The sequence below is a fragment of the Bos javanicus genome, chromosome 2 (genome assembly GCF_032452875.1).
Source record: "Bos javanicus breed banteng chromosome 2, ARS-OSU_banteng_1.0, whole genome shotgun sequence".
Lineage (NCBI taxonomy): Eukaryota > Metazoa > Chordata > Mammalia > Artiodactyla > Bovidae > Bos > Bos javanicus.
The window spans coordinates 56,870,181-56,895,217 of NC_083869.1; the positions used below are offsets into that span (position 1 = coordinate 56,870,181).

At 40.2% G+C, this 25,037-nt stretch overlaps 1 pseudogene; it reads left to right on the forward strand.

Moving 5' to 3' along the window:
• The first annotated feature begins 7,470 nt into the window (after positions 1-7,470).
• Positions 7,471-25,037, forward strand: part of LOC133256093 (nuclear prelamin A recognition factor-like) — a 157,135-nt pseudogene continuing 139,568 nt past the window's right edge.

The following is a 25,037-nucleotide window of genomic DNA, read 5'->3' on the forward strand; positions in this document are numbered from 1 at the left end:
TGGCAAATTTTCTTAGAAATAAACAAGATTTCCCCAAGCTTTAAAGACAGGCAGTTTCTATTTAGCTACAAACTATAGAGTCACTAAACTCAAAGAAGTTAACTATATAAACATTACTGACCTAGATTTATTGTTTTATTCAGGAGGAAACAGCATCTTTTTTAAGAACCTGGATCTTGTATACACAATGGTCTATTATCAATTTAAAAGTGTGGGCAACATTATTCTAAGAATGTGATATAGTTATCTGCTGATAAAATCAGAGAATCCAACAGATAGTCTGCATTTCTATTCCCTATCATGAATAAATAAATACATTAGCTAGCAAATGTTAATGACCACTCACAATAAATAGAATTCACAGATAAAATCTGCATTAAAAGATCATTAGCACTGGGGATAGAAAGCAAGACACTATGGAAATGAGCTTTAAAAGCTTAATTCTTTCATTCTGTCTTCTGGGAGTGAGATACATACCTCAAGATATAAATAAATCCACAGGGTAATTTTAGTGGCAGATGGGGTAACATTTCTTTTCTGCATTTGTAATTAGGGAAAGGGAGTTTAGATCTCAACCACAGAACCGGTCTAAGTCTCGTGGAGGTTTTATGAATGTGGAGAGAACACCTGCCTTGGATGGTCCCGTGTACGTGTGTGCCACGTTGCTTCAGTCATGTTCGATTCTTTGCGACCTCATGGACTGTAGCCCACCAGGCTCCTCTGTCCATGGGATTCTCCAGACAAGAAAACTGGAGTGGGTTGCCATGCCCTCCTCCAGGAGATCTTCCAGACCCAGGGATCGAACTCACGTCTTTATTTCCTGCATTGGCAGGTGGGTTCTTTACCACTAGCATCACCTGGGAAGCCTCGGATGATCCTACACCAGATGTCATCTTTACACATCAGAAAGTACTACCGTTTTGCTTTCAGTTCAAATCAGCCTTTGGTTTGGGATGATATCGTATAATTTTCTCTGTCTTTGTCTCTTTTTGTCACTTTCCATCTCTCTTTTTTTTCTCTCTGTCTCAGAATCTGTTTCCTAATGGTTTTGACTAATTTTCTGAAACCATGTCCAGAATTATTTAGAGCTTGTCATTTATTCTGTCCATTTTTATGGAAATCCTGGCATGATTCAGCTATAGGTGACTCCAGGTGCTGACAGAACTGTTGTGTACCTTGCAAGACGAAAGTCTCCAGCCCTTGGGTGGGCTGCAGGAGGTATGTGCTTTCAGAAGGAAGACACACTTACATGCTGCCACCCAAATTTCTCTGGGGTTTCCCCACCCTTTTTGAGGAGTGCATTCTCCTTGATCGTATCTGTCCATAACCCTTGCCATTTTTCAGACTATCAAGCATCCATACTCCTTCATCTGTAGCAATGTGTATCTTGTTGAGAGTGTTACATCCTGTTGTTTTAGAAAATATTGTCCAGGTGCCGGCAGATGACTTCAGGTCCCAGCCTATCTCATTTCCTCCTGAACGATTCTACTCCCTTCATTCTTGAGGGTGAGCATATTGTATAAAATGGATAGACCATTGCCTGGAGAAGTCAAGAGGAGAAGGAATTCGGGTTCCCTCCTCGGGGAATTTATTTTTCAATGCAACGCAGAGGAATAGATGTGGAGAGAGCTGGGAGCAAGCATGGCAGGAGGGGTGCAAGCATGGTGGGGAAAAGTCGAATCAAAGCAGCAATGTAAAAGGGAGCTCCGATTAGGTATATTACTGCATCTAGGGGCCAGGAGCCCTCTCTCTGGTGGCCCCTGTCTAGTTCTTTGCTTTCCTCTGTTCTCGTGTGCTCACTGAAGGCAGAGGGGGGGGGCCACAGGCCAGTCTCCAGGAAGAGGCTGCTTTCTCCTCCAACCTAAACAAGAGGTACTGCGTTAGATGCTGGGGAGAGAATATAATAGCAAAAACAGAAAATAAGAGTCCAATCTACTACATCACTTTTTACTTATCTGCTAGTGGTGCTTGTCTTCTGAATAAGTATTATAGACTTTCCACTGGCCCAAAGGTATATTGTTCCTCTGTTGTGACCTGTGGAGTTTTTAGAGGTAAGTGTTTTAGTCCAGATAACTGCACCCAACTAGTGATCCCTTGTAATGTAGCAGCAATGCTCATGGTTAAAATTATTTTATAATGCCCCTTCCATTTTGTTAATAGTTGGTCTTTAGGATCTCCCTCTTGGAAGTCTTAAGAACTTGATCTCCAGGGTTAACTTGTGAAGGGGGCTGCCCCTAACATTTTTTCTGTGGTGGGAGGTGGCAGTGTCTTATTGGCATAACCCAAGATTGCCTTCTGAACTTGCCCCAGATTGATAATATATCATAGGATCCAGCTCATTTTTTAATGTAGTAGAATGTCAGTAGTAAGAAAGGCTTTCCACAGGTCATCTCAAATGCGCTGAGCTGCAAATTATTCTTTGGGGTGGACGCACACTGAGGAGTCAAAGTGAAGTGAAAGTCGCTCAGTCGTGTCCAACTCTGTGCAACCCCAAGGACTATACAGTCCAGGCCAGAATCCTGGAGTGGGTAGCCTTTCCCTTCTCCAGGGGATTTTCCCAACCCAGGGATAGAACCCAGGTCTTCCACATTGCAGGCGGTTTCTTTACCAGCTGGGCCACAAGGGAAGTGAATTTGTCAAATTCTCATGTATAGCTGGTAACCTATTCCTAGGGCTGCCAATATTCCCTGTGTGATCTTTGCTACAAAAGAGGCCCCGTTATCATTCTGTAGGGACTTTGGAAGGCCAAACAGAGGAGGTTTTTCCTTTTGCAGGGACTTATGGACTTGAGATGCTTTTTCAGATCCAGTGGGGAAGGCTCAAATCCAACCCATGAAGGTGTCAACAAATACCAGGAGATATCTGAATCCTGACTGTGGAGTTATTTAGGTGGAATCTAACTGCCAACCTTTCCGAGTATGTCCCTCAGTGTGAAGTAACCAGGAGGGGATTGGGTGAGCCTGCAAGTTATTATGGGCAACAAACCACAGGCAAGAGTCACTTGTTTTACTGTTCCCTTAAGTACCTTCCTTGAAAAGGTCTTTTGCCCCAAGTCCCATTGTGAATCTGTCATATAGTGGGGGATATTATGCAAACTCCTGGTGAGCTTCCACTCTGGGGCCTCAGGGATGAGCAGCTTGTCATCCTTCACATACTAGATGATGTTTCTTTTCTCATACCTCCATTGTTTAGCCTTTTCTTGTTACTGTGAGGAATCCTAAGGAAGGTTACCAAAGCCATGATTTGCTCAGGCTCCAGTGATGAACCAAGCTGCCCTTTTTGCAGTTTGATCAACTTTGCTGTTTCTTTAGCTTCCAAACTGCCCATCTTTTGATGGCCCCTACCGTGGACTACCTGCGTCAGGAGCTACATGGCTTCTAATAGGGCCAGGATTAAATCCTTCCGTTTTATGGAAGAATTTCTAGCAGCTCACATTCTTCTTCTTTCCAAATGGCAGCAAGAACATGTAATACATGGAACTCATATTTAGAGTCAGAATACATATTTAATTTCTTATTATACCTTAATTGCAGCACTCTCATTAATGCAATTAGCTTGGCTTTCTGGACTGAGGTCTAGGGTGGCAGGACCTTGGCTTCTATGACTTTAATTAGACTCAGGACGGCATAACTTGCTTTTTCAGGTTTCCATTTCTACAAATCTGCTCCCGTAAGTAAACCACTCGACCTTAACGCTGTTAAGAGGTTCATCTAGAAGATCGGACCTGCTGGTGTAAGTTTGATCTATAGTCTCTGTACACTCATGCAATAAATCTTCATTCTTAAGACCTGGAAGCAGAGTTGCAGGGTTCAAAGTATGATGCACCTTTAAGGTAACAGGGGTGTCCTTTAGTAGAGGCTACTATTTAGTTAACCTTCCCCCGGCCAACCAATGATGTCCTTTAACTTCTAACCACAGATTGTTATCTAATGAGGGGTTAATACATCTAAGTGTTGTCTCAGGGTGAGCTTAGCAGCCTCATAAATCAACGCGGCTGTGGCTGCTACAGCCCTCAGGCAGCTGGGGCCATCTCAGGGCCACTGAGTCCAGTTGTTTTGCAAAGTAAGCCATGGTTTCTGATCTGGCCCCTGCTTTGGGGTTAGAAATCCCAGAGCTATTCCTGATTTCTCATGAATGTACAGGGTAAAGGATTTGTCTAATTTTGGAATCCCCAGTGCTGCTCATCTACTCAGTTCAGTCTCTAGAGTCTTGAAGGCCAACTAGTGGTCCCCCCTTCCAATGGACAGAAGGGTTCCTTTCTTCTCCCTTTAGAGCCACATATAAAGGCTTTGCTATAAGATCTGGAATCCAGTTACAGCAGAATCCAGCCATCCCTAGAAAGACTTGGAATTGCCTCCATGTGGTTGGAAGTGGTAATGCACTACTTGTTATTTTCACAAACCTATGGCCAGGGCTTGAGCTCCTGGGATCAAAACAAATTCTAAACACTGAACCCTTCACGTGAGGCCTGAGTCTTGGTTAGGGAGACTTACTATCAACTTTCTCAGAAAATTCAGGACCTTACCTCTTGCGAAACCTGTATGCAGGTCAGGAAGCAACAGTTAGAACTGGACATGGAACAACAGACTGGTTCCAAATAGGAAAAAGAGTATGTCAAGGCTGTATATTGTCACCCTGCTTATTTAACTTATAAGCAGAGTACATTATGAGAAACACTGGTCTGGAGGAAGCACAAGCTGGAATCAAGATTGCTGGGAGAAATATCAATAACCTCAGATATGCAGATGACACCACCCTTATGGCAGAAAGTGAAGAACTGAAGAGCCCCTTGATGAAAGTGAAAGAGGAGAGTGAAAAAGTTGGCTTAAAGCTCAACATTCAGAAAACTAAGATCATGGCATCCAGTCCCATCACTTCATGACAAATAGATGGAGAAACAGTGGAAACAGTGTCAGACTTTATTTCTTTGGGCTCCAAAATCACTGCAGACGGTGATTGCAGCCATGAAATTAAAAGACGCTTACTCCTTGGAAGGAAAGTTATGACCAACCTAGACAGTATATTAAAAAGCAGAGACATTACTTTGTCAACAAAGGTCTGTCTAGTCAAGGCTGTGGTTTTTCCAGTAGTCATGTATGGATATGAGAGTTGGACAGCAATCACCATCTGCAGTGATTTTGGAGCCCAAAAAATAAAATCTGACACTATTTCCAACCTAGGCAACTTCTTGACTGTCCATCTGGTGTTGGCTTCCTAGGGTCCCCTTGGATGGATCAAAGAAGTCAAAAGCTCCATTTTCATTATTAACCTCCTATCTTTGTTGGCTTCTTCTGTTAAGTCTGAGATACTAAGTCTTCCCTAGTGGCTCAGAGGTAAAAAATCCTCCTGCCAAAGCAAGCGTGGTTTGATCCCTGAATCAGGAAATGGAGAAGGAAATGGCAACCCACTCCAGTATTCTTGCCTGGGAAATCTTATGGACAGAGAAGCCTGGTAGTCTGAAGTCTATGGGATCTCAAAACTTGGACACCACTTAATAACTAAACCACCACCCATATGAGTACTATCAGCCAGTTCAGCTCAGTTCAGTCACTCAGTTGTGCCCAATGCTTTGTGACTCCATGGACTGCAGCACACCAGGCCTTTCTGTCCGTCACCAACTCCCAGAGCTTGCTCAAACTCATGTCCATTGAGTCCGTGATGCTATCTAACCATCTCATCCTTTGTCATCCCCTTCTCCTCCCGCCTTCAATCTTTCTCAGCATCAGGGTCTTTTCCAGTGAGTCAGTTCTTCCCGTCAGGTTGCCAAAGTATTGGAGTTTCAGCTTCAGCATCAATCCTTCCAATAAATATTCAGGACTAATTTCCTTTAGGATGGACTGGTAGGAGTAATACAATGTTCTTCTATTAAATCTGGGTTATCATAGACTTTAAAGGCTTCCTCTGCCAAGACTGAAAACAAGGTCTGGGCCCAGCCTTGAGCTTTGGCAACTGTCTCCTGACATCAGGAGAGGCCTGAGTGATAAAATGCATGACTAAGAGCCACCTCCTCTCTGCAGACTCAGGGTCTGTACTGGTGACTTTCCTAAAGGCCTCTGTCACCTGACTCAGGAAGACCACCAGATTTTCATCCTTTTGTGTAATTTCTCCAATCTTCTCATAAATTACCAGTTTCACCAAACACTTTCCCATTCCTTCTGATAAACAAGTAATATAGTGTCTCATCCTGGCCTGACCTACATGGTACTTGTAATCTCAGTGTGGGTTCGTGTCTGGAATGGCATCACTACCCATCTGATAAACCTGGTGGCTAATAGGCTATCACTGTATCCCCTGGTCTTCCTGAAAAGGAAATATGCATTCCTTGTGATTCCTGTGTACCAGTGGGCCAGAACAACTGTGACATCCTGCTAGGTCAGGAAGAATGTTAACCCTAGGCTGATAAATCTGTTCCTGAACTTGTCAGGATTATTGAGAACCTGTCAGACATCTCCTTGTAGACTCTGCATCAAAAAGGGGTCATGCACCCTAGTAATCCCTCTGTTCCCATCAGCTACCTCACAGAGAGTATAGCTTGTGGGGCAAAAGTGGGGGCCAACTTTGAACCTGATTGGAGCCCCACTGGGAGCTCTGATTTGAACATCTCTGGTTTAACACAGTAAGGTGGGGGTTCTGGTACTGAAGATGATGTTAAAGGGGAAGGAATGGGGACTTGAGAAAGAGGCTCATGTACCAATGGCCAGTTGGTGAGTAAAGAAAGGGGTCCATGAAGAAATCTGGCTCTGAATCTTTTGGGGATGAAACAGAACTAGAGGCAATGAACATATAGCAGGAGTCCTCAGATCCGGGTCCTGATAGAGCTTCATGAAGGCCGACATGTAATGGATCTCTTCCCAGTTTTGAGACCACTTGCAAATCAGGTCCAGTTGTAAAATGGTATTAAAATTAAGCAATCCATCTTGGGCCACTTTTCCACTTAGGGCATATTAGGTCCAAGTTATACAACAAAATAAAGGGAGCTTGTTCTTTTTTAGGGCATCTAACTTCTACTGCCCCAACTTGTTAAGAATGCAACCCAAGGGAGCATCTTTGGAGGTTCCTGGGATATTTCCCATTTCTCTGCTTCTTACAACCCATGATTAATGGTTCAGGAGGAGAAGGGGGCCCCAAGACCACACAAAAATCTTAATTACCTGAGCTCTTCTGGTCCCAAAAACTGAAGAAGAAGGGAATGAAGGAGCAACAAGCTAGGGAGGACAGAGAGGGAGCCTGTGGAGACTCAAGGTCTCATGACCAGAGGAGTTCCACTATTGTGTCAACTTTGTACCATATGCAAGTCTCCCTCCTTTCTTATTGAAAAAACAATGAATCAGATGCCTGAGGAGGCAGGTGCATAAAGGAAAAACTGGGACTGACTGAGAAGTCTATGAGGGAATGAGCCCAAGTATTATCTAAATGGTCTTCACAGAGGCAACTGTGAGAGTTTCTAGGGTAAAAGAGCTGAAAAGAAAGATGGCAAAGGTGATCAGAAAACTGTTCTATTGGCAGGTGAGAGGGTAGACAAGGAAAACATCAGGAGGTAATGTAGAGGCCACTGTTTCCCCATCTGTTTGTCATGAAGTGATGGGACCAGATGCCATGATCTTAGTTTTCTGAATGTTGAGCTTTAAGCCAACTTTTTCACTCTCCTCTTTCCCTTTCATCAAGAGGCTCTTTAGTTCCTCTTCACTTTGTGCCATAAGGGTGGTGTCATCTGCATATCTGAGGTTATTGATATTTCTCCTGGCAATCTTGATTCCAGTTTGTGCTTCATCCAGTCCAGCATTTCTCTTGATGTACTCTGCATATAAGTTAAATAAGCAGGGTGACAACACACAGCCTTGGAATATGCCTTTCCCTACTTGGAACCAGTCTGTTGTTCCATGTCCAGTTCTAACTGTTGCTTCTTGACCTGCATACAGATTTCTCAGGAGGCAGGTCAGGTGGTCTGATATTCCCATCTGTTTGAGAATTTTCCACAGTGTGTGGTGATCCACACAGTCAAAGGCTTTGGGATAGTCAATAAAGCAGAAATAGATTTTTTTCTGGAACTCCCTTGCTTTTTCGACAATCCAGCAGATGTTGGCAATTTGATCTCTGATTCCTATGCCTTTTCTAAATCCAGCTTGAACATCAGGAAGTTCACGGTTCACATACTGTTGAAGCCTGTCTTGGAGAATTTTGAGCATTGCTTTACTAGTATGTGAGATGAGTGCAACTGTGCAGTAATTTGAACATTCTTTTGGTATCCTAAATCACTGCAGATGGTGACTGCAGCCATGAGATGAAAAGATGCTTACTCTTTGGAAGAAAAGTTATGACCAACCTAGATAGCATATTAAAAAGCAGAGACATTACTTTGCCAACAAAGGTCCGTCTAGTCAAGGCTATGGTTTTTCCAGTAGTCATGTATGGATGTTAGAGGTGGACTATAAAGAAAGCTGAGCACCGAAGAATTGATGCTTTTGAACTGTGGTGTTGGAGAAGGCTCTTGAGAGTCCCTTGGACTGCAAGGAGATCCAACCAGTCCATCCTAAAGGAAATAAGTCCTGAATATTCATTGGAAGGACTGATGTTGAAGTTGAAACTCTAATACTTTGGCCACATGATGTGAAGAACTGACTCATCTGAAAAGACCCTGATGCTGGGAAAGATTGAAGGCAGGAGGAGAAGGGGACCATAGAGGATGAGATGGTTGAACGGCATCACTGACTTGATGGACATGAGTTTGAGTAGACTCTGGGAGTTGGTGATGGACAGGGAGTCCTGGCGTGCTGCAGTCCATGGGGTTGCCAAGAGTTGTACAGAACTGAGCAACTGAACTGCACTGAATGTAGAGACCATGACAGCACGGTCTCCAGGATGGAGAAGGGTTCAGATATAAAGAGAGAAAAAGAAGAAATTGGGGGGTGGTGGTGGTGGCTGCTGTTTCACACACCCTCCCCACTCCCTGGGTGTCTACTCAGATAGTTCCAACCTGTGGTCTTTTCCACAAGGGACAGGGAAAGGGTACCCTCCTTCCACTGTGCCCTTTCTTTGGTGATCAGCCCCAGAAACCACTGCCGATGAAAGATTAGAAGAGCAAAAAGAGCAACGCGGAAGGGTAAAGTGCTGCCTGAATGAGGCCCGGATTTCCCTCAAGAAAGGTACTTGCCAAGTGTGATGATGCTGAAGCAAAAAGGTTAGGCTTGTTAGCACCGAGAAAGCTGCGTTTAGCTAATAGATAAGACTTCTCCTGTCCAAACCTGGATAGGGCCAAAGGCCCTGCTGTGCTGGCTGAGTGCCCACAAATTACATTATTGATCAGACATTAACCAACAAAAGGCCAGAGGAAAGTATGAAGTCAAGGCTTTACTGGGGCTTATACTGCAGCATAAAGGAGCCAAAGCGTGAGTCAGGAACCCAACTGTGGGCACTGCTGCTGCTGCAGCTCCTGCTAAGTCGCTTCAGTCGTGTCCGACTCTGTACAACCCCATAGACGGCAGCCCACCAGGCTCCCCTTCCCTGGGATTCTCCAGGCAAGAACACTGGAGTGGGTTGCCATTTCCTTCTCCAATGTATGAAAGTGAAAAGTGAAAGTGAAGTCGCTCAGTCCTGTCTGACTCTTAGTGACCACATGGACTGCAGCCTATCAGGCTCCTCCGTCCATGGGATTTTCCAGGCACTGGGTTCACTTAATGAGGTGAAGGGGGGCAGACGGCTGGTCAGGGCAGAGGGGGTCTTTGGCTGGGCCCCCACCCCCTCCCCAACCGAGAGCGCTGAGGGCGGGTCATGCGCAATCTTATGCTTTTGCTCAGGGTTGGTGACGGTGGTGGAGGAGCTCGGAGGTTATGGTCACCTAGGAAGGTTATCAAGCACAAAGGCCATAAAGTCCCTGGTTACTTATTAGCCACAACCTTCCAGAGGTCTCATGCAGGGGACACAGAAGATTTTTCCTCTTGGTCTGTTTGAAGTCATCAGCCTGCTATATTTTGGTAGGTGTTGTCCAGGCACATTTGTTCTGGCAAATTCCTGGCTTTCAGCTTCCCCTTGTTTAAGAAAGTGTTGTTTGGGTACAAGTGTGTGGACAGTGACATCCTGTTGTTTTAGGAGGTTTTGTCCAGGCGTGCGTGGATATCCTCAGGTCCCAGTGATGTCAAGAGAAAGAATCTAAGCTCCTTTTTGAAGCCAAACATCCAAACACTTGCTCTTGTGATCCCCAGTAACCAGAGTGTAGAAACCATGAGATGTACCCATAGAGACTATACGGGGGCATCATCCACAGAAGTAGGGAACACTTCGGCGTTTTTCCCTGGTGGTAGGGGGAGGCAGTATTGGGGCAGCAGCAGGCAGGTCCAGAATGTGGAATGCAGCAGCCTAACAACTTCTACCTGGGACTGGTTCGAAGGTGGTTCTACCCTCTCAGCCTCTGGTATAACACTTCTATTTTGCAAAGACTGCTTCTGCAGCCTTCCTGTCAACCTGAGCTCTCTTTATTTTTTTCAACAAAACTATTTATTTATTTTTGGTTATACTGTGTTTTCAGTTGTTGCTCCAGCTTTTCTCTAGTTGTGAGTATTTGGGGTTACTCTCTAGCTGCCATGCATGAGCTTCTCATAGTCGCAGAGCACAGGGTAGTTGCAGCAGGTGGGCTCAATAGTTGGGGCTCCCAAACTCTGGAGCACAGGCTCAATAGCTGTGGTACAGGTGGCTTAGTTGCTCCGAGGCACGTGAGGTCTTCCCGGATTAGGGGTGGAACTACATATTCCTTACCATTGAGCCACAAAGGAAGCCCCCCAAGCTCTCTTTATCATCCATTTAACTCCCATTTAGATTTTATAACTCTAACCAACTTCTATATTTATATTGTGAGATCTTTACTGGTATTTAAATATTCCCACTGAAATGTTTAAATATTCCCTACTGACGTCCCTCCTTTTAGTGAAAACAATGAAGTATTCTTTTTGGTATAGGGGGAAATGCTGGTGAACTTGGGATGTCTGGGTACTAAAAGGTCAAAGTACACTCTGAGTGTCCTGACAATTTTCTTGGCAACAGTCCTTGTGAGAATTTTAGTATCTTTCTGATAGTTGCTCATGCATTTTGAGTAAACAAAGATCTTCATTTTCAAGGAGATTGTGATGAAATGGTTAGATACTTTCTAATTTTTTTCTCATCAAAAACATTTTCCCAGATTGACTTAATTTAGAATGTTATTCAAAGCCTATTATCCAGGCTTTGAAAATGAGAATGGGCAATCTGAATGGAAGGGCTTTTTTCTCATCAAAGTGTGGGGATTTGGCTAGATTTTCTCCCTTTGTTTCTCACAATTGAATATTGTTATACCTCTCCAAATCCTTTTGCATGAACAGCAATTTCTGTACTTGTGTTTGCAGTTCTCTGTTTCAAGACGTTTTGTCTTTCCTTTCTTAGAGAAGATGTGTGATGTGTATATGTAAATATGTGATTTGGTTGATGGTTAAATATTAGGTGTGGAGAAGGACTCAGAAACTATCTCTGAAGCAAAATGTTAGCATTTCCACTTCTCTATGTCCTAGTAGCAAGAAAGGCAGTTTCCAACTGTTATGTACAATCCAAACTGTTTTGAATCCTTTTGAGCTGGCTTTTTCCACTCCCATGATGCTACTGGTAAACCTGAAGATGATCAGTAATTCTTCATCAGTCCTTGCCTCCTCCATGGGTCTCTGTGACCTCGAAAGGAAACTTCTACAAAAGGATGAGATACCTAGCGGGTAGCCATTTACTTGGGTCATAGGCAGAGAACTCCTCTGCTCCCTTCTCCACCCGTATTGCTTTTTATTACCAGTAGGGTCTCCTGAGTCTTCAGTGTAGTCAGCACCCAGAGTGACCTATTTCAATCCAACAAATATTTACTGAGTTGTATACATGTGTTAGCACTATTCCTGTTGCTGTGGGTAACAGCTCAAAACAAAACTCATTTCCCTTGTCTATGATCTCCTGACATTCCAGTGAAGAAGAAAGGCAATAAACTTGGAAGGAAGTTGTGTAAATATTGATGGGGTGTTATAATAAGTAAGGTGGCCAGGAAAGGCCTTTGTGGGGAAATGACATTTGAAAAGAGATCTGAGCCTAGTGAGTCATGTGAACAGATGTAGGGGGTGGGGGATGGTCCCGGCTTAGTGGCAGGAAGTAAAGAAGCAAGGCCGGGGGTGAGCACAGAAGGCCAGCATGGTTAGAATGGAGTGAGCAAGTGACAGAGATGAGGAAACTGAGAGGGAGGTGGTGTATGGCCAGATAATGTACACCCTATAAAGGGTTTAATTGTATCTCAAGACTCACAAATATTATGTCACATATATGAAAAATCAATTTATTATTATAGCATTAATTGTTTAGACATGTTCCTAAGTGAAAATTTAAATGTTTCTTTTATCTGTAATCAGTTTTAGTAATGATATGATTTTATATTTTTATAAATATATAAAAATGTTTATGGATGTTTATGTATATAATATAGATAGACAGATATCATGAACATTCTTCTAAACCATCCTTGTTGGGTTTATTTAAACCTGGAAAACCAGCAACGTGATCAGCAGTGAATGTGAATGAATAAATACAAAGAAAACTCTCAGACTGAGGTGTTTCTTAAGGTCACATCCAGCTTTATTTTTGAATATGAAATATGTGTGAAATGCCCTTTGAAGATTGTCTCTTTAATCCAAAGAAAACAAAAAAAAATAAATATTTGTGTTTGTATTTTTAGTGGGCATTAACCTTCAGGGAATTGAAAGAGGTTGAGGAATAAAGAGGCATTATATGAAATTAAATGTATTCAGCCAATTAGATGGTAAACATTTTACCTGTTCTTTTTTTAGTATAATGTTTTTTCCACCTTAAAAATAGTCTGGCATATAAACTCTGTAAATACAGGTAGGTATCTTGGTCCTGCAGAAACATAAAATAAATATGGATTTGCTCCCAAAATATATGCTGTTCTTTTCCCAAGTTATATTAACCAAAAAAGAAGAAAAGAAAACAAAAAATAAAAACAAGCTTTTTTTTTTTTTTTCAATCAAACAATTGCATATGTTGTCTAAAATCAGTACCCTTGGCCTTGCCTGGTCTAACACAGGTAATGTCACACTTAAGTTTAGAGAGAAATGGTTGCAACTTATGAAAAAAAAAAAAAAAAACAAGAATAGAGAGAAATGGTTCCACTAATTAAATATCTCATAGAAAAATGACATTTCTTGTCAAAGAGATGGTACTTACTCTGGATAGGGGACATGCTAGAAGCAAACTTTATACAAGGTTGAACATCTCTTAAGTTCTAACCTGCAGGTTCTCTGGGCATAAATTTTGCCAAAACTGTAGATATTATCCCAGATGTTGTACACGTCTGCTGTGGAGATTTGAACACCTCTTTTTGCTTTTCCTCAGCCCCTGCTAAAGCCAGCTCCTCCCTCCTCATGCCCTCTCTCCACACTCCCAACACCACCCCCTGAGTCAGCTGCCACTAGAAATTTCCTCTGGAAAAGTTTTCATTTGAAACTTGCCTACATAAAGCTGTTACAGTTAGTACAATGCTAGTTGTGACAGAATTTAGTTTGAGGCATCAGAAAAGAGAAGTCAGAGTGGATGCAGACTAGTCAAGAATAGCAGGCTAAGACTTCTGGGGCTTTTTCAAGGTTGTAGAACCTGTAAAAGAGTACCTCTGTAGTTAAAGGTCCTCTTATTCTCGTCTCTGGACAGTAAAAAGTGCAGAAGGAATTCCAGAGTCGTTTCTAATGTGGAAACCACTTTTGAGATAAAAAGTAGGGCATCTCAAGTCAGAAACAGAGGCGATTACTTAGAAAAAGACATTTAGAACAGGATTCTTTGGACAGAGGTTCGCCTCCTATGTGGAAAGAAATTATCAGTAGCCCTGAAGAAAGATTTGTGGTTAAAAGTGAAAACATTAATAAAAAAATGCCTCCATAGTACATATATGACCAAATGTCCTATTAGTTTACTAAGTGGGCAAAATATTTCTTTGTGTTTTCTCTGAAAGTTCTCATTATATATGTATTTTTTTCAGTAATCATATTTTTAGTGATTGCAGTCTCCCACATTGCAGGCAGACGCTTTAACCTCTGAGCCACCAGGGAAGCCCATTGTTATATGTAATGTGACATAAAGAAAATGAGTATTTCATTGTTATTTATCTTTTTTAATTGAAATATTGTTGGTTTATAGTGTTGTGTTAGTTTCAGATGTTAATAGCAAAGTGATTCAGTTATATATAGGTATTATTTTTCATATATTTTCCTTATGCTGCTGCTGCTGCTGCTGCTAAGTAGCTTCAGTCGTGTCCGACTCTGTGCGACCCCATAGACAGCAGCCCATCAGGCTCCACCGTCCGTGGCATTCTCCAGGCAAGAACACTGGAGTGGATTGCCATTTCCTTCTCCAGTGCATGAAAGTGAAAAGTGAAAGTGAAGTCACTCAGTCGTGTCCGACTCTTAGTGACCCCATGGACTGCAGCCTACTAGGCTCCTCCATCCATGGGAGTTTCTAGGTTTTTATAAAACATTGGGTATAGTTCCTTGTGCTATATGGTAGGTCCTTACTGATTATCTATTTTATCAGTTCAGTTCAGTCAGTTCAGTTACTCCATTGTGTCCAACTCTGCGACCCCATGGACTGCAGCACACTAGCCCTCCCTGTCCATTACCAACTCCCAGAGCTTACTCAAACTCATGTCCATAGAGTCAGTGACACCATCCAACCATCTCATCCTCTGGCATCCCCTTTTCCTCCCACCTTCAATCTTTCCTAGCATCAGGGTCTTTTCAAATGAGTCAGCTCTTCACATCAGGTGGCCAAAGTATTGGAGTTTCAGCTTCAACATCAGTCCTTCCAATGAACATTCAGGACTGATTTCCTTTAGGTTGGACTGGTTGGATCTCCTTGTAGTCCAAGGGACTCTCAAGAGTCTTCTCCAACACCACTGTTCAAAAGCATCAGTTTTTCAGCACTTAGCTTTCTTCACAGTCCAACTCTCATATCCATACATGACTACTGTAAAAACCATAGTTTTGACTAGATGGACCTTTGCTGGCAAAGTAATGTCTCTGCTTTTTAATATGTTGTCTAGGTTGGTCATAGCTTTTCTTCCAAGGAGCAAGCATCTTTTAATGTTGTGGCTGCAGTCAACATCTGCAGTGATTTTGGAACCCCAAAAAATAAAGTCTGTCACTGTTTCCATTGTTTCTCCATCTATTTGCCATGAAGTGATGGGACTGGATGCTATGATCTTAGTTTTCTGAATGTTGAGTTTTAAACCAACTTTTTTACTCTTCTCCTTCACTTTCATCAAAAGGCTCTTTAGTTTTTCTTCCCTTACTGCCATAAGGGTGGTGTCATCTGCATGTCTGAGGTTATTGATATTTCTTCCGGCAATCATGATTCCAGCTTGTGATTCATCCAGCCCAGCATTTCATATGATATACTCTGCATATTAAGTTAAATAAGCAGGGTAACAATATACAGCCTTGACGTACTCCTTTCCTGATTTGGAACCAGTCTGTTGTTCCTTGTCTGGTTCTAACTGTTGCTTCTTGATCTGCATACAGAATTCTCAGGAGACAGGTAAGGTGGTCTGGTATTCCCTTTCTTTAAGAATTTTCCACAGTTTGTTGTGATCCACACAGTCAAAGGCTTTGGCGTAATCAGTAAAGCAGAAGTAGATGTTTTTCTAGAACTCTATTGCTTTTTCAATGATCCAGAGGATGTTGGCAATGGATGTTTGATCTCTGGTTCCTATTTTATATATAGTATAGTTCCTGTTTTATATATAGTATAGTTCCTGTTTTATATATAGTAGTAGTTGGTATGGTTCAGTCACCCAGTCATGTCTGATGCTTTGCTACCCCATGGACTGTAGCACACCAGGCCTCTCTGTCCATCACCATCTCCCGAAATTTTCCCAAGTTCATGTCCATTGCATTGGTGATGCCATCCAGCCATCTCATCCTCTGAAGCCCTCTCCTACTGCCCTCAGTGTTTCCCAGCATCGGGGACTTTTTCAGTGAGTCAGCTGTTTGCATCAGGTGACAAAATACTGGAGCTTCAGTTTATATATTGTAGTATAGTATATAAACTGAAGCTCCAGTATCTTGTCACCTAAACCCCTAATTTATCTTTCTCCCCATTTCCCCTTTGGTAACCGTAAGTTTATTTTGTCTGTTGGTCCTGATTTATAAATTCTCTATGAACTATTCTTTCAATTAAATGAATATAGAAATGCCTAGATATGATTTGGAAAGCACTTTCTAATGTCTATGTAAATATTTGTCTTTTTGGACCACTCAGTGTTTCAGACCTGAATACTGGCCATGCTAGTCTGAATGTTGCTGTGTATGGAAAACTTACAGGTGCAGATATGTGCCCATCCTGATGCTTAACCAATTCTGATCTTTTTTCCTTGAAATAATCATCAGCATAGTATATGCATGGTAGAGCTAACACATTTAAAACCCAATAGAAATGAGTCTTTTTGCAGTTTTTCAACTCAGAAGTGCAGGTCTCAACTGCATAAAAATGTAAAATATTGCTTTAAATTACAGCCCTATCTTATTGTTACACAGCCCAAGTGCTGTTCTGCACATAAAAGAAAGTCTATAATTATTATAACTGCTTGTCATCATCAGATACTTTATAATCATTACTTGCTATATGAATTATAAACATGTTGATGAACAGAACAGTCACCATTAATATCATGGTCAGTGGTAGGTTTCTCATAATGAAATTTTAAAAAAGGAAATCTATGCATTTTGTGTTAGGAACTGGCTTTTTGTTGGTCTCTTAAAATGTCTTATAAATTCTGTTATTGGAGGATAATGATAGTATTAGGGAGGAAAAAACAATCTGAGAAATTTATACTTGAATCAGTAAAACCTGGATTGGTGTTGCTTAGTTGCTTAGACCTGCCTGACTCTTTTGCGATCCCATGGACTACAGCCCGTCAGTGTCCTCTGTCCATGGAATTTCCCAGGCAAGAATATTGGGTGGGTTGCCATTTCCTCCTCAAGAGGATTTTCCCAACCCAGTGATCATACCCATGTCTCCTGCACTGCAGTCAGATTCTTAACTGCTGAGCCACTGGGGAAGCCCAAAACCTGGGTAGTGGTGCCTAATGACAGGTTGTTTAATGGTCTTTGTAGAGAACATTTCCTTTGGTTATGTTGTTCTTCATCAGTTCACCAAACAGAAAGAGAAAAGATGAACTTGGCATGACTAAAGCCAAGTTTTTAATATCCTTGTATAGAAACTTTGAGCTGCTCAGGAAAAGAGTGTTTTCCCATATGCACAAAGCAAGTGCAAATTTCCACTGAAAACACAGTTAGACGATTGCTCAGGTCAGAGGACAGTGGTGTTTATGCACCTATATGCCAGGTGCTCTGTTAGGTAATTTGTGTTTATTATAATATTCATTGTGTGTTTGTAGAAGAAGATACCTGAGCTTTGAGAAGTGACGTCAGCGTTCTGAAGGGCAGAGATGTAATTTCAACTCAGGCATACTGACTCTAAAACTAGATTCTGCTGCCTCCTTGAAATTGTAAAAAAAAAAAAAAAAAGGGCAGCATTTATTCAATCATTTCCCATGCTGAACATTTGTATTACTCAGTCTTTGCAACAAACAATAAAGCTTATACTATGCATCATAGTTGATTAGATTTTCTATTTCCTGAAAACTGGGATTTTGATAGGCATATGTGTCTCCCATAATGCCTTCTGATGCCTCCTGGGTGTTCAGCACATACATAGGAAGCATGGAAATTATGTGTGTGTTTGCTCTGTGCCATGAGAGGAAAAAGTGCATTTGGTGGCTTAATAATTATATAATAGGCTCGTCAATCTTTTTGTTTTTTTTTTTTGCCTCTGATTTTTGTTTGAATTGTTATTGCTTATTTAACCCTAAAGGTTTGCCATACAAATATATTTTCATTATCATCATATTACAATCCTAAGTCACATTCTCTTACAAGTAGCATATTTAAATGTATTTTGTATGTTCAGTAAAAGAAACAAGTATACTTTACTCCACTTCACTCCAAACAAGTACAAGATAACAGAATTTATAAAATCAAATTTTGCTTCTTATAATTTCAGTGCAAGCAGATTAAAAATAACCATAGTGAAACAGAAATCTTTAGGATTTGCTCATTTAATTCATTTTATGAGATGCCATGATTGTAATGAAAGCAGAGTGAATCAAATGTACTTGAACTTGAAAGGAAAATACTTTTAGTTGTTGGTATGGACAAAATATGCTTATGAACTATAGTTTCTCACTATATTTTGATATGCTTTGAGAAAACAGTCTCTCATTAGCATTAAAAAACTTATTGATTACTGAAATGCTCATGCATTAATCATTAATTTATTACCCACATTTAGATAGTTCCATGTGCATGTTTACTAGTAAATTCTGTTTTAATTTTTTTCCGTTTTTATTTCTGTCTTTTATCCTCCATAAAAAAAAATTCTACCTTCATTTTACTTTCCATTTGACATATTTTCTTTCTCATAAACTTCATCACTTTCACTGTCTGTTTTACATATTACAATTGTTGTTCTTCATCTTAGGTTGTAAAGCTACTTAAGATCCCAGGCTATCCTGTGCAGCATGTTGTTCTCATTGGATGCTAATTAAATTGTTGTATCTAACTGGCCACATTGATTTCTCTAACAGGCAGTTATTGTTGTCTTTTATATGGCAGGTCTGGTTCTAGGTGCTGGTATAAGAGCAGTGAGGAGAACAAGCTCTTTGACCTTTCTAGTTAATGAACTAATAGTAAATAAATAAAATTTTATTATCAATTAATGATACTTGTTATAAAGAAAACCTAAGCAAGGTATGGTGATAGAGAGTGTTAAAGGAAAAAGAAGTTGACTGGTGATAAGGAAAGGCCTGCCTGAGGAAATAAAATATGAGTTGGGCCATAAATCACAGGATGGGTAGACTTGTGCAAACATTAAGAAGAAAATATTCTGGAACAGCGAATAACAGGTGCAAAAAGCCTGATGCAGGAATGAGCTCAGGACAACACAGTGATCCCAGTGGGAAAACAAGGAAAGAGTGGCAGATGTGAGGGGGAAGAATTCCTGGGTCAGATCATGGAAGCTTTGGGTTTTGTTCTCACTGTGATAGGAAGGATATGGAAAATTTTGAACAAAATAAGGGTAAGAGCCCAGTAATCTTTTGAGGGATTATTTTGACTGTTGTATGCAGACATGAGCTATTGAGGGGCAGAAATATACACAGGGGTGGTAGAGGAGATGAATAGTAACTGGATTTGGAATGTGTTTTGTAAGGTAGAGCTAACATAGCTTCCTAACCAATTAGATGTGGTGTGCAGCAAATATAAAAAGATGGCACAACCCGATTACTTTGTCATTAAAAACCCAGAGAGTCAACATGATTTGGCTTCAGACAAGGTACTTCTCTAATAGCAGAAATTATAAGAAGCACATGTTGACTTGCAAATATGACTTTCAGTAGAGAACAAGGATACAAGATGAGACAGAGTGAGGGACAGTTCCACTGGTTCTATTCCTGAAATACACAAGATGTTTGCAAGACGGTGAAGCCCAGGAATCAGGAAAAGGGATTTCGTGTTCTTGGACCAGCCTATGGTGGGAAGGAAGACAGCAAGATGGAAAAGGGAGGAAAGTAACTACCTGCCCCACATTTCATTTGTAAATATCACCAAGTCTTTTTGCTGAAGTCCTAATATTATTAACAATACTAATATTATTTCTCAGTTACCTAAGGCTTTATTAGGTTTTACTGATTGGCCTGGGGATGTACTCACAGCTATTCCACATTCTATGGAGAAATTCATGCTGAGCTCTAAAAAACTGACTTACAAATAAACTTTGTAAGCATAATCTGTCTGTAAACTTAGAAACTGCATAGCCTCAGCTCCCTTTGAGAATGTCTCCCCAGCACATTCCTATTTCAGTGTGGTAGGGCCTTACATTAGAACTGCCCAGTGTGGGAGAAATTGCTCCCTGTTGTGGGATGGGCATAGAGCTTTGTTACACATAATTTACCTATTTCTATGATTGCAGTTGTCAGTGTTAAAAGGATTGGTTTTTTTAGAAGACTTTGATATTAGGTTTTCTAGTAACACAAAGGCATCTAGTTATCTCAAAATATACAGATGTTCTGCCTCTAAACCTGGGCTTTCTCCCACTATCCTTCACTGTTTTTCTAAAAAACAAATTGCTTTGGGGTTATATCAGAAGAGAAATTAAAACATAAGAGAAGGAACTGAAAGAAGAGAAATGAAAAGAGAACTACATAAGAATGATCTTTTCAATCCCTCTAGAAAAAAGCTTTCCTCTATGAGATCAATGGTTTTATAGTGAGCCCATCAAAACTGGGTTGTCAGTGAGGAAGACGGTGGGATGAAATGCAATAGGATAAAAAGATATGTGAGTGAATAAATACACATAAATTATATTGTGTTAGCCAAAAAGTTTGTTCCGGTTTTTTCCATATGCTGTTACAGAGAAATGCAAATGACCTTTTGGGCCAACCAGTGAAAACAAGTAAATGCCTTTCACAGATGAAAGATTACACTATGAACTGAGGTATTTCCCTCTTAGGTTCAAAACAGCAATAGCAATCAAAAACTAACTGACAGAACACTATGAAAGTTGAAATGTATTTTTCCTAAGAAACGAATTTTTCACTACTTCTTCAGAGAGCTTATGTTGGGCAATGTCTTTTCTTGCTTCCTGGCATCCTCTGAAGTCCAATTCCTTCTCTCCTCACCAGCCAGAAGAATCTGCCTTGTACCCTTTGTGGCTGCCACCCACCACCCTCCATTCACATTTCTAATGAATTCTAAGTCAGGGCTGCATCTTACCTGTGAGTCCTATGTCTACAGTTCCTGGCTCCATGTTGTTACCCATTTCCTGTTAGGGTTAAATGAAAGAGAGCAATGGGATGGAGTACAGAATGTATCTACTTTACATTTCAGCTTGGTTTGCGCAATGTTCTTAAAATAACACTCTGTTAATTTTTCTCAACAGAAAGGAGACCTTTCTGTGCAAGTTGGACATGTTGATTATGAAGCAGAAAAGAGAAAGAGAGAGATGCCAAGAAAAAACATGCTATTTTAACATCAAGCAACGAAAAAGAGGCATAGGGTTATTTCCAGCCTCAAGTTAGAGACTATGTTTGGAACAAAACCCTAAGAGACCAGATGCTTAACTCAATCTTAAAAAAAAAAAAATGAGGTAAAATACACATAACATAAAATTAGTCATGCTAAAATGAACAATCCAGTGACATTTAGTGCATTCACAATATTATGCAACCACCACCACTTTCAAGTTCCAAAACATTTTCATAACCCAAAAGGAAACCCAACACCATTAAGGCAGCCTCCCCCTATTTGTTTTTCTTCCTAGATGCGAGCAATATGTCAGTCTGCAATTTGTCTCCATGCATTTACCTATTCTGGATATTTCATACAAGTGAAATAACATATGATATTGTATGTGATCTTTTTGTGTATCTAGCTTCTTTCATTTAGGATAATGTTTTGGAGGTTCATTTGTGTTGTAACACGTATCAGTACTTCATTTCATTTTTTTTAAATTTTATTTTATTTTTCAACTTTACAATATTGTATTGGTTCATTCCATTTTTTACCTCCATAATATTGCCTGGCATTGTATGTATTTACCACAGTTTGTTTAGTCATTCAGCCACTGAAAGTCAATGTTGTTTTACCCAAAAACACCTAGAGACAAATATGTATTCATTGATGGACTTTATAACAGGTGATTAATAAGATTTTATACCTCAGATACAGCCAACTGATCAAAGTGATGTTCCTTCAACCCACGTAAATGTTCTCAACACACCCCCCCTTTTTTTTTCCCAGGGACTTTCTCATAGGCATCAAATATGCTCTCTTCAACCATCTTGTCAGTACATGATGCTCAGTTAAAACTGTTTCTTCTGATTTTCACTGACCGTAAATCACTTAGGATTGTGTCTCAGAGAAGTTTTTTTTTTTTTTTACATATAGAGAAGGGTTTCATCTCCTCCTGCTTTCTTATTTCTGTTATTTTTGGTATTGTGGAGTAGGCTGCCATTAAGACTCCAAAAAATAAAAATATCAGCAATACTGAAATGTTTTTTAGGGTTCACACTTTTAACCTCTTATAAATTTAATTTCTGTTGCCTCTGTGGCTTTAAACTTAAAATATTGGAACATGATAAGGAGAGGAATATTGATTTTTTTAACTTTATACATCTGTGGTTCAAATTACACCGAATTCATAGTTTGATGTTGGAAATAATCAAGGAATTATTTGCAGAAAAGCAGCTTGTCTGTCTGCTGCAGCATTGAGTTGAATTGGGGAGAAACAATAATGTGGTGCAGTGAGAGACCCCACATCTGAGGCACCACAGACCTGGCTTCACATTCTGACTCTGCTCATTACTTTTAGTGCTTCTCCTCCAAGGGACGCACTTTCCTTCTCATTAAAGTAAATTAGGTTAAGAGTTTTCCCAGAAAGACGCTGTATGTTTGTGTGCTCAGTTGTGTCCAAATTTTTGCAACCGCATAGAGTGTAGTCCGCCAGGCTCCTCTGTTCATGGAATTTTCCAGGCAAGAATACTGAAGTGGGTTGCTATTTCCTACTCCAGAGAATCTTTCTAACCCAAGGACCGAACCTGCATCTCTTGTGTCTCCTGCTTTGGCAGGCTGATTCTTTACCAAATTCACCACTTGGGAAGCCTGTTAGATGAATGCTAATTCATTTTAAACGTTAAAAAAAAAAGGTTTTTGCATTCAATATAAGAAAATGTTGGTTTCAGTGATGAGAAAATTATCATTTATAATAATGTTTTCAAATTTATGAATACTACCTCTCTCTAAAGAGAGTTAGACTCTGTGTCCTTTCTCAAACATATGAAAGTATATTTTTAAAGAAACACCTAATAGAACTACTTACCATTCAGCAGAAATTAAATTAAGGTGGTATGAAACTTCCTCTAAATTCTAAGGACAAATGAATATTAGAATATATCTTGTCATAAATGAGGGCAAAAGTTATACAATATGAATATCTTTTGAAAAGAACAATCATGACTGTTTAATATTTAAAATTTGTATTTTTGTCTTCTTCCTAATAGTGAATTGAAAGTGTAAGATCTTGCCAACAAGCAGAGTAATACTGGCTGTTGCATGAGAGCAGAAAGGGTTATAGGAATAGTGAAATAAAAAGAGCTAAGCCAGGAAGAATAAATTACTGAATCTTCCTAGCAGCAAACATCATGATATTCAAAACTAAACAAAGTTTCTCTGTCTCCTACATTTGCCTAGAGGTAATCACATACATGTCTATCACACACATGCCCAAGCCACACACAAACACAAACTCTGATTTGATGTTACTGAGTGGTTATGAGACTGAACTCAGCAACATATAGCATTTAGTGTTCCACTGTGTCTGAACTGCAGCTGTAAACTCCCCGTCATCTTCCCATTGATTAATAGAGATCATCTCCCAATTTATGGTCTTCATAAGTCAATATATATTCAGTGCCAGGAGGCATGACTTGAGATGCTGGTGCTTTAGAAACACTGACTGAAAGAAAATAACAATTCCTACCCTCTGTAAATTTGCAATTTAGAAGACTACATAAGAGATGGTGAAGGTTTGATTAAAATTTTTCAGTGAAGTTTGGCAATAGGAACTAAGGGTAGGTGTTTGTGTAGGTATTTGTAAAACACATTTACATTCCATGGTTAAATATACCTCAGTTATTCACAGAGTTTCCAGGTAGCATGCTGTTGAATAAAACAGGACCCATCCTCTCAATTTCTAATGAAAAAATAAACATAACTAATTTAGTAGACAGAAAACTACTCATCATGGAACAAAAAGGTTTATTCCCTATTGTGTTTCTTAGTTGAAAATAGGAGTTTTGTACTGTACCAACCTATTGGATTAGAATTTCAGAGAAACAAAAGTCAAGAATTCAAGTAAATAATTGAACAAACACAAATAAATGCTCAAAGAAAGCAGATGCAGTAATCAACCATAAATGCACACAAAAGGACCACGAAGTAGGCAATTGACTTACGTCCTCCTTCATTAATTAAGAAATCCGTTGTATTCAGAACTTTTTACATACCTTCTGGCTGAAGAAACTCAATACTAATGTATGGCCTGAGGTATCAGGGACCTGAGTCAGCAGTAACTTGGGAAAGTTGGGGGAATTGGAGGAGAGACTCCATCTGATGGTGACTTCTTCACTTCTCTGCTTACTGATGATAAGAGGGTAGAAAGTGTATTTTGGGGAGAAATGAGTGAGATCATAAATAAAGGTAAGGAAATAGTTCTTATTATACTGTATTTTTCAAAGTTTTAAATATGAATATGAATCATTTCAGAATAGTTTATTGTTTGCGCATAGCAGGTATTTGAAATCCAGTGGTGGGTGTCTGTCCAGGGTAGTATGAATTTCCTGCTGGAGTAGAATTGAGCAGTAAGGATGATCCTCACTAGTGATAGCATGTTCCAGTTCAGACGGCTGACTTTGCTTCCTCATTAGTAAAGCCTTGAAGACACCATGATACTCGGACCAAAACAATCCTTATGTGTCCTAAACCTTGGAATTTCTTGCCCTGCACCTATATCTTTACCCTAAACACCTCTGCTCAGTCCCTCTGCAGGACAGGGGCCTTCCAAGTCCCTCTGAAAACCTGGTGAATGCTTCTTCAAGATATTCCAGGCTCATTTTATTTTTCAACCAGTTTTTAGAAACCTGTGACCTTTTGGTCAAAAATGATAAGCAAAGATTATCCAAACAACCAGTATTTTTTGAGCACCTACTTTGTATCCAGTGTTGTTCTAAGAAATGAAGGTACAGCAGTAAGCAAAAGTGATAATCCACATTCTCCTGAAATTTAAAATAGTAGAAGTGGGCAAGAGATAAATGAATAGCTCTATGTGTCAGATGATAATCAGTTTTGTGAAAAAAGGGATGAAGCTGG